The sequence below is a fragment of the Piliocolobus tephrosceles genome, unplaced genomic scaffold (assembly GCF_002776525.5).
Source record: "Piliocolobus tephrosceles isolate RC106 unplaced genomic scaffold, ASM277652v3 unscaffolded_9537, whole genome shotgun sequence".
NCBI lineage: Eukaryota > Metazoa > Chordata > Mammalia > Primates > Cercopithecidae > Piliocolobus > Piliocolobus tephrosceles.
Genome location: NW_022337093.1, coordinates 6,672 through 16,640, shown reverse-complemented (window position 1 = coordinate 16,640; position 9,969 = coordinate 6,672). Strand labels below are relative to the sequence as shown.

The following is a 9,969-nucleotide window of genomic DNA, read 5'->3' as shown; positions in this document are numbered from 1 at the left end:
TAGGTGTCCTTCCTGTTTGATAGGTTTCCTTCTGACTGTCAGGACCCTCAGCTATAGGTCTGTTGGAGATTGCTTGAGGTCCACTCCAGACCCTGTTTGCCTGGGTATCAGCAGCAGAGGTTGCAGAAGATAGAATATTGCTGAACAGCGAGTGCACCTGTCTGATTCTTGCTTTGGAAGCTTCCTCTCAGGGGTGTACTCCACCCTGTGAGGTGTGGGGTGTCAGACTGCCCCTAGTGGGGGATGTCTCCCAGTTAGGCTACTCAGGGGTCAGTGACTCACTTGAGCAGGCAGACTGCCCCTTCTCAGATCTCAACCTCCGTGTTGGGAGATCCCCTGCTCTCTTCAAAGCTGTCAGACACAGTCGTTCGCGTTTCACAGGCTTCTACTCCTTTAGCTGAGCCCTGTCCCCAGAGGCGCAGTCTACAGAGACAGGCAGGTTTCCTTGAGCTGCTGTGAGCTCCACCCAGTTCCAGCTTCCCAGCGGCTTTAGTTACCTACTTAAGCCTCAGCGATGGCGGGCGCCCCTCCCCCAGCCTCGCTGCTGCCTTGCGGTTAGATTGCCGCAGACTGCTGTGTTAGCAAGGAGAGAGGCTCCGTGGGCGTGGGACCCTCCCGGCCAGGTGTGGGATACAATCTCCGGTGTGCCGGTGTTACAGCGCAGTATTGGGGTGGGAGTTACCCGATTTTCCAGGTGTTGTGTGTCTCAGTTCCCCTGGCTAGGAAAAGGGACTCCCTTCCCCCTCGCGCTTCCCAGGTGAGGCGATGCCTCGCCCTGCTTCAGCTCTCGCTGGTCGGGCTGCAGCAGCTGACCAGCACCGATTGTCCGGCACTCCCGAGTGAGATGACCCCAGTACCTCAGTTGAAAATGCAGAAATCGCCGGTCTTCTGTGTCGCTCGCGCTGGGAGATGGAGACTGACGCTGTTCCTATTCGGCCATCTTGCTCTGCCCCTCAAGCCAGTTGTTTTCAAAAGAAAAAATTCAAACCACTCTTCAGGAACAACAGAAATGAGTCTTGGGTGAAAAAGCAGGTTAGGGAAACCCACCAGCCCAACCAGAAGTGGAGTCAGACATGGTTGAGCAGAACAGGGATGGCAAATAAAAATTTGTCATTTTTATGACAAATTTATGTCATTTTTATTAAGTTTTTGGTTATGAGAAAAATAAAATTTATAAGAGTTAAGGTTTTTACATCCATGTAACCATCTGTATTGCCTTTAAACTCTTTTTCATGATCCCTCTTGGTTAAATGAATAACTATTATTTTACAATGACCTGTGCTTCTGTTTTGATCAAATATTTTGAGTCTTAGGCCAGGCGCTGTGGCTCACACCTGTAATCTCACACTTTGAGAGGACAGACAGGTGGGTCTCCTGAAGTCAGGGGCTGAAGACTAACGGGGCCAACATGGTGAAACCCCAACTGTACTACAAATACAAAAAGTAGCCAGGCATGGTGATGGGCACCTGTAATCCCAGTTACTCAGGAGGTTGAGGCAGGAGAATTATTTGAACCTGGGAGAGAGAGGCTGCAGTGAGCTAGTATCTGTTCACTGCACTTCAGTCTGGGCAACAAGAGTGAAACTCCATCTCAAAAAATGAATGAATAAATATATACATGTATATGTATATAGATAGATAGATTGAGAGAGAGAGATAGAAAGAGAGTCTTTAACATCTTTCACAGTTGACCTCTGAATTACATCCTAAATTAAGTCTCTGGCTTAGTCTTACTGTTGGGCTTATGAAAGTTATAAAAGTAATCACTCTAAGGTTTTAGAATCCTTTTACAGCTTCCAGTCAGACCGTGGACTCCAGTATCACCACCTCCAGCCCCTTGAAATAGGTTCTTATCAAGTGCTATTAATTAATCCTTGTGCTATTAAGGTACAGGGCTTTGACACTTGGGGACACATATCTCATCTCAAGAAGGCACTGAATCCTGCCAGTATCTGATACCAAACCTGTTAGCCAAAGCCTCATCTTTAGACCTGGGCAAAGGTGACAATCAAAGTAAACTCCTTTCATGAGACACAAGGACAGGCCTGTATTCATAAACATTAAGATTAATTTAAATGTTTGGCTACCTATAGGCTTCCTTTTCCCTCGTTCTTAGAACTAGGTAAGGCTCATGACCTTTTTGTTTAAGACACTGTTAATTCCTTATGTTCACCTCCAAAATCTGAAATTATTCAATCCCTCCAAGCCCACAGGGTATCAAGTTAGATTGTAAAGCTTTGTCTTGAGGGCTAAGATTAATTCCAACCCTCCAAATCAAGGACAGGCACATAGATGCCTCAACAGCTGAACAAAACGCTTGTGTTTTATGTAACTAATTGCCATAAGCCAAGATTACAGTAGCTCAGTGCATAGAATTTATAAATAAATCAATATTGTAACCTTGCCTCTTAGCTTTGTTTTTTGGCTCTCATGTTTCTTAAAAGGGATTTTAAGGTTAATGAGTGCCTACCCACCTCCATTCCCCGTCCGACCCACAATGTTTAATTGCCTTTAAGTCTTTTAACTTAAAGTCCCATGGCCATAGGAGTTTCAACAAGGGACATTACAGACGTGGGGCAGGTAACACACCACCCTGGCATCGATATGGGACAAATTAAAAGCTTGACAATCAATACTGCCACTGGCATACCTTGAGAAAAAGGGGGACTCTAAGCTTAAATAAATAAATAAATAAATAAATAAATACAATTCTAAGCCCCCCACCCCAGCCAAATGGATCCCCATCTTGGCCAAAGGGAATTAAAACAAACAAAAAACCACCTGAAAAACTAGTTCAAGCAATGATGAGAAGCTGGGGGAGCAGACACCCATTTCTATACCTTCTCCCTCTTGAAACTCAGGCACAACTGACAGCATTAACATTAAAATGAATGAAGCATTCTTATCAGTTCTGGGAATGGTGGGAACCCTCCTGAAATCCAAGTTCCCAGATGCCAGGCAGGGAGATTATTGTAAGCAGGTCTTTCAAAGCATAGCAGTCATGTTAGGACAGACATCTTAACTCTTTTCTACATGGGGGTTCCTGGGGTTTCATTTTGTCTTTCTTGAGTATTTTTCCCCTACACTCAGATCCCTTGGCCCCTACACTCAGATCCCTTGGGGCACTGCACCACATGGCCCTCCCAGGGAATGTGAGGATGAAGGTTGAAGCAGGGCAGGATGGGGCCAGAGAGTGGGAGTTCATGGGGAGGAGAAAGGTGAGGAGAGGGAAGAGAAAGGAGGAAGCCAACTAGAAAGGGGGAGAGTTGGACAGGTCAAAGGGTCATGTCAGGGTCAAAAGCCAGGGAGTGGCCTCCATGGGTCTAGGAATGCCAGGTGGGCCTTTGGGGCCAACGAGACCTCGAGTTTTCTGCATTCAGCATGAGGAGAGAACACAGAATGAATGGATAAAAATGTGTCGCTTTAGTGCCCATGTCCCCCTCCTGGCTTCCCCAGAGCCCCCTCCCCCAGCACCAGCCCTTGGACACTCACCGACTCTCCAGGCAGCCCTCGAGGCCCAATCTCCCCATCATCTCCCTGGAGGAAGAGGACATGGTGAAGCTGCCGTGCCTTCTAGACCTCCCCTGCACCCAGCCCCTACATTTGCCACTACACTAACCCTCTCTCCATCCTCACCGGGCTGCCCAAGAAGACCCTGGGCACCAGTATCACCCTGCAAAATGATTAAACTGATAAGAGGGGCTTCAGAGCCCCCAACACAGGCAGACACTGACCCTCTGCACTTAGCCGACCCATTACATCCACTGAGCTCCTGCCAAGCCTCCAGCCTCCCTTCCACAACTCCCCTCTCTCCCACAGAAGATCCACCCCAATCACAATACCCAACTCCTACTGTACTCACCATATATCCCTTCTCTCCAGGGAGCCCTGGGTGTCCATCAACACCTCGATCACCCTAGAAGGAGGAGGGGCAGCGAGAGTGAGGACACAGCCCTATCCAAGCCCACCCCCCACTATTGCACCCTGAGTGGGGAGGGGCTGATCCTGGGAGAGCATGGGGAACTAGGTCATCTCCAGGCAACAAATGAGTCCCAGGGTGAGCTGTAGGCTACAGACCTCAGAGAGGGGCCCAAGCCTATTACCTTCACTACAGGTTGTCCAGGCATTTCTCAAGCTCCATTAGCGCCTGCCTGGCCCTAGAAGTGTAAGGGAAGTATCAGAGCAAGCAGGGGCACAGTCCTCCACACTGCAGGTCCCGTATCCCAACAACACCCATCCACCTCTGGAGTACTTACCCTTCAACCAGCCTTCGCCAGCAGGGCCTGTTAGGCCCTGAGGTCCTCTGGGTCCCCGGTGAGAGGAGACATGGGGTGGGGTTAGGAGGCATAGGTAGGGGAGTAGGGGAGACTGAGCTGGGGAACAGATATAGGGGCACAGTGGAGGAGGGTGGTCACTTGAGGTCCTAGGTCTCCAGACTCTCTTTTGAGGCCAGGGCTCCAAGGTCTCTCCGTGGGAGACAAAAGAGAAGACAGCCATGATGAAGGACACACCCAACAGTGACCTCAGGGTGTTCCCCAAAAGAAGCCCCTTTCCAGAACTATCCACACCCCACACACAAATAAAGCATTCTCCACCTGAGCACCCCGTTCACTCACCAAGGGTCCAAGGCACCCTGTGTATCCCATGGGGCCAAGGGGCCCACCGAGTGCCAGCCAGGGCAGCAGGGGGAGCTAGGGCAGCAGGGGGACAGCAGAGCTGAGGGAGAAGCAGTGGGAACTTTCAGCTACAGCACCCTCCAAATTCACCCTCCCTCTACTGATGCTAGTCCACTGCCCTGGATTCTCCCCAACCTCCCTATAAACTCCAAACCAATCCAGGTTTCCCCTGCCTCACCCTCCAACCAACCCTTGCAGAGCCTTCCCTTTCCCAGCATAGCCCTCCTACACAAAGATGCACAACCCCACTCACCCTCACCTGCTGCAGGATTGCCTGGGCCTGAGCCTCCTGGGCCACCACCACAGGGCCCTTGTCATCCCCACCACTGGCAAGCCAGAACTGAGGGCAAGGAGAGAAGGTCCAGGTTCTCTTCCAGGAAAGCCATGAGACCCTCCAAGCCAGAGGCTTCCTTGAGCATTTCTGCTCCTTCCCCCACCTTCTGTCCCATCCAGCATTTCCCATGGCTTCCAGATAACCACTTAGAGGATTCCAGAAATTCAACTTCTACCTTCCTCCCTGCTTTCTAGCCCCTGCCTCCAAAAAGACTCTCCTTTGGTTCTAAGAATCCCTGAAATATAGGATGTTCTGCCCGGTTCTAGATGATCCATTTGGTTCTGGAAGATCCATGTTTGGTTCTAGGTCATCTAAAGAGGCCTCATCTCCTCAACCCCAAAGACTAACTTTTGGTTGATGATCTTTAGAGACTTCTCCATAGCTTTCCTGACCTTCTTCTTCTTGGTGACACAACACAATTCCCTGTCCTCACCATCAGCCCATTCCAAAACCCAGAAGAAAATTCACTGGGAGCATGGGGAATGTGCCATAAGGGCCAGGAGCCCCAGCTAATTCAGGGAGTCCTGCTCGGCCATGGGGGCACTGGAGTGGGGAGAGAATGCAAAAGATGTGGTGACAGATAGGGGGACGTCAAGATCGTAGCAAGATTTTTCAATATCCTCTTCAACAGAATAAGTGTAGACTCCTCTAGATCTTTCCTGAGCTTTGCACCCCCATGGGGAAAATTGAGGGAGAGAAACAGATTACTCCCCTCCCAAACCAGAGTTTGCCTGCTTTTCTGGGTGCTGGGAAGCACAACCATCCTCTCTTTTATCAGTCAGTCAGCTAACAAGGAATTACTGGGCATGGCAGCCCAGTTGGGTACCAGTGGCTCCTCTGCATTCCCTCCCCAACTGACACACAGGACACCCCCTTATCCTCTCTCCAGGGTCTCCAATTGGGCATGGGTTACCCTGGATGTCAAGGGAACCAATCAATCCCTGAGAAACAAGGGATTGATGAGTATGAGGTCAGGTGTGGGCGTTTAGACAGAAGAGAGGTCTGTGGGTCTGTGACTGAGGGGTGGTCTGTATGAAAGATGGGAATCTGGGAAACGTTGATTGGAAGGATGCTCCAGAGTTCTGAGGAGAGGCGTGGGCATATGTGATGAAGGCTCAGATAACATGTAGAAAGGGTCTCTGACAATACAATGGCCACCAGGTCACTGCTAGACTCACCACAGGGCCTTCTGGGCCAGGATGCACCTCCATAAGCCTACCTTGTGGAGTCAAAGGTCAGAGGTGACAGGGCCAGCACACTCAACCCCACTTGCTTCTCTTTCTTCCACCACCTTACCTCTGTGACCAGCATGACTTACAGCTTCCAGCACCACAGGCTCTCCATTCTCTCCCCTCAGTTCCCGGGGTTCATAGGCAGCCTGAGGGAGACACACATGTAACACCCTGTGGGACCTGTAAGGAGCGAGGATACCAGTCCTGCCCTCAGCCTTACTCCAACTTTTATTCTTAGGTACTCTCGAGACCACTTCACCCCTACCCGCAAGCCCCACTGCCCTCCCCTAAAACCCTCTGTTCACACAGCTCCCAGGCCTGCCAAGAAGACCTCTGGGTTCCCTGACCCCACTCCCTAGCACCTTAAGCCAACACACCCTCTCCATCTCCCTGAAAGCCTCTTTCAGGAAGGTCTCCAGACCCTTTCAGTGGTTTCAAACCCCTACCCTTCCCCAACCCGCTTCTAGAGGACTCCATCCCGTTCTGACTCCAGGAATCCCTAGAACCTTAAGAAACTATGTACCCTTAACCCAACCCATCAAATAAGAATTTCTCTAAGATTGTGGCTACATTTTTATTTGGGGGAGAAGAAGGACATGAACCCATAGGAGGATCTGATCAAAGCTGTGAGTCTTTCTCCAGGAAAGAAAAAGTATATGCCATTATACACAGAATTTTATTTGGAATTTCAAAGGGATCACAAGTTTAAAAACTGCCCAGAGGTTAAGCATCGACACTCTGACTAAATTTGGAGGGCAGTCCCCACTGAAATCCCAAACTCACGCCTCAGCACTGGACTTTGGAAAAACATGGTTCTTGGGCTTATTTTTATAAACTTCGAAGCAGCCCCCTGTAGTATCTCCCACAGTTCATCTCCCAGCAAGGATGCTTTGCCTTCCTCTGGCCCTCATGTACACTCCAAGCCCACCAGTTCCTTCCTTTGCACACCTACACTCAGATACCTCTTCCAAAATCTAAGGCCAGAGCCAAGATAAACCCAGGCAGAATGGGAGATATTCACCACCACCCCAACTCCCTCAAACAAAGATCTTCAGAATGCCCCTCTCCACCTTCATCCTGACAAAACAGCAATGATCCATTTCAAAACTCTCCCAAATTCCTTATCAACCACAAATACCCAGACCGTAACATAAGGGAAAGGCAGCAAAGGATCAGGGGAGACAAGAGAGGGGAGGTGTGGGATGAGGCAGCAGGGTAGAGGAGGCAGCCAAAACTGCAAGGCAGGCAGAAGATGGATTGGAGTAGACAGGAAGCAGTCTCGCTGACAGGGAACACTGGAAGATATAAGAACAACTAAAAGACACAGAACAAAATGACAAACACTTAGAAGCAAAAATGATGACAGAGCCAAGGAAAATTAAACATGGCCAAGATGGTCACAAAACAAGCTGGACAAACAGGAAGTGGCTGTACAGACAGGAAGTAGCCAAGAAAAGAGGATCCAGACAGTGAACCTTCAACAATAACATGGTTACCATGACCAAGAGTGAAAAGAAAGGCACAAAACAGGTAAAACAGGACTTCTGCAAAGGGAATTATGCATGCAAGGATTGGCAGGTAGATAAATGGGAGGTACAGAGTATATGGAAGCAGATGAATGAATAATTAGATGGGTGGAATTGAATATGTGGGTGAATGAATAGTGGGATGGGAAGTGAGTGGGTGAGTAGATGGGTGGGTGAGTACACTGAAGGAGAGGGTGGTTTAGTTATTGGAAGGATAATGGATACATGGGTGGCTGATGGATACATGCATTCTCACATGCATGGGTAGATGGGGTGGGTGAATGCACAGATGAGTGAGCAGACGGAAGACGAGATGAAGAGGATAGGTGGATGAAAGCATAGATACACAGATGGGTTTAATGAAGGAGAGAGTGGTTAAGCAGGGGAAGGATGGGCAGGTGGATATAAGCCTTCATGCATGAGTATGTGGGTGTGTGATGTATAGATGAGTGAATGGATGGGGGAGTGGGTGGTGGATGTGTGCATAGTTGGGCTGGTGAGAGAATGAATGAATGGGTGGGTGAGGAGAGAGATGGATTGAAGGGATGAACGGATGAGGGAACTAATGAAGACAGAAGGACCGAACACATGGCGGTGGACTGTCTGGCCACATAAGTGGGCATCTAGTTCTCCTGCAGAGAACATTAGCCCTAAAGAGAGGAAATAGAAAAAAAAATTCACCAGAAAAAACTAAAGGCTTAGGGAATAGGAAGATGAAGTACTGGTGCAAGAAGGCGAGTGGGCACAAGATAGGGGACCAGAAATCACTCCTGTCTATGATTGCTGTGGTTACCTCAAAGACTTCTTCTTCCAGGATATAGACACCAAAGTTTATCTTTTCACGGGTTTCCAACACTCCTTGAGCACTTCGCGGGAGAGGCCAGGTGACTCACTTCTTGGAGTTAACAATGAGAGTGACAGACTCGCCCTTCACAGCCATAGCCACATGGTGCCACCTGCTCATGGGGTGAGAGGTTCAAGTGACTGACTAAAGCAGGGGAATCAACAGGATTGGAGAGCAGTTGATGAGAGTGGAAGACAATGATGATGAAGGCAGTAATCACAATGGCTGCCATTTATTGAGCGCTTACAGTGCACCAGGCACCATGCCATCACTTTCTCACTTGATTGTGCTGATTCTATTTCCTGTCCCTTTTGCTGAGAGATGCAGAAACTGAGAGTCAGAAATGTTAAGCAGCTTGCTCAAAGTACAGGCTAGCACCACATGCAGAGAGGTATGGACACTAAAGCCCATACAATGGACTAGAAGTGACAGGTTTGGGCAGTGGGTAGGTGCAATGTGGCAAAAAAAAAAAAAAAAAAAAAGAGACAGGGTTTTGCAGTTTAGGGAGTAGAGGTTGTGGGGTACTTTCTCCCAAAAGTGTGGACCAGGTGGAGCAGAGGAGCAAATAGATGTACTTGCCAACTGCTAAGCTGAGGCTTCGCAAGACTGGCTGAGCAGGAGGTTGAGGTCATCCAGTCTGGTCCTCAGACAAGAAGCAGATTGGTCAGTCCAGCTCCAGTATGGCTGTCAGATTCCCTGGGCACTGTTGAGAGTCAGGAGGGGAGCTTAGAGACCAGGGGAGGTCTGGACAACAGTAAGCAGAGAGAAATCTTTGGGAAAGCCTCCTGATACCCAAGGGAGATACATACAGAGTGAGAGACAAACGGAGTCACAACTCCTTCCTTCCTGGTGTCTGATCCCAGATCCCACCCTTTGACCTCCCCGACAATGTCACCATGCCTGGGAAAAGCTAGAGGTTGGGCGTGCTGAGCTGGGCAGGTTGAGATGCTCGGTACGTGGACAGATACCTCCTGCCCTCCAGACACAATCAGGAAGAAGGGGGTACCTCAGGCCCAGGAGCACATCCACCAGGGGTGCACCTGGGAGAGCCCATTAGGGTCAGGGGAAAGGACATGCCCTCAGGAGAGAATAAGTAGGAGGTATTTTATCACTAGGGAGCATAACTTGTACTTGTCATACAGGGCTGCTAAGAACTCCACAGCAGGACAGCTCAGCTCTGGGAACTGGGAAGGGGTGAGACTGGGAAGAGAGGAGACTGGAGAAGTGTGTGACGATGCTAAACAGTGTGCAGGAGGAGGGAAGTGTGTAGATAAGAAGAGAACTTGAAGGGTCAGCAATTCCATCAGTCATGGCAGTAGAGAGCGCATGAATTGAGACGGGAAGCTGATATGGAGTT

General features: G+C 49.4%; 1 long non-coding RNA gene and 1 pseudogene across 1 annotated transcript; both read right to left on the bottom strand.

Moving 5' to 3' along the window:
* Positions 1-3,490: 3,490 nt before the first annotated feature.
* LOC111531074 lies at positions 3,491-4,454 on the bottom strand. Its single transcript, XR_003307463.1, has 5 exons — positions 4,257-4,454; positions 4,104-4,157; positions 3,863-3,916; positions 3,620-3,673; positions 3,491-3,537 (listed from the first exon to the last, which is right to left on the bottom strand). It is a non-coding gene; the product is annotated as an uncharacterized LOC111531074 (long non-coding RNA).
* Positions 4,455-4,608: 154 nt separating this feature from the next.
* LOC111531071 lies at positions 4,609-9,652 on the bottom strand (annotated as a pseudogene).
* Positions 9,653-9,969: the final 317 nt, after the last annotated feature.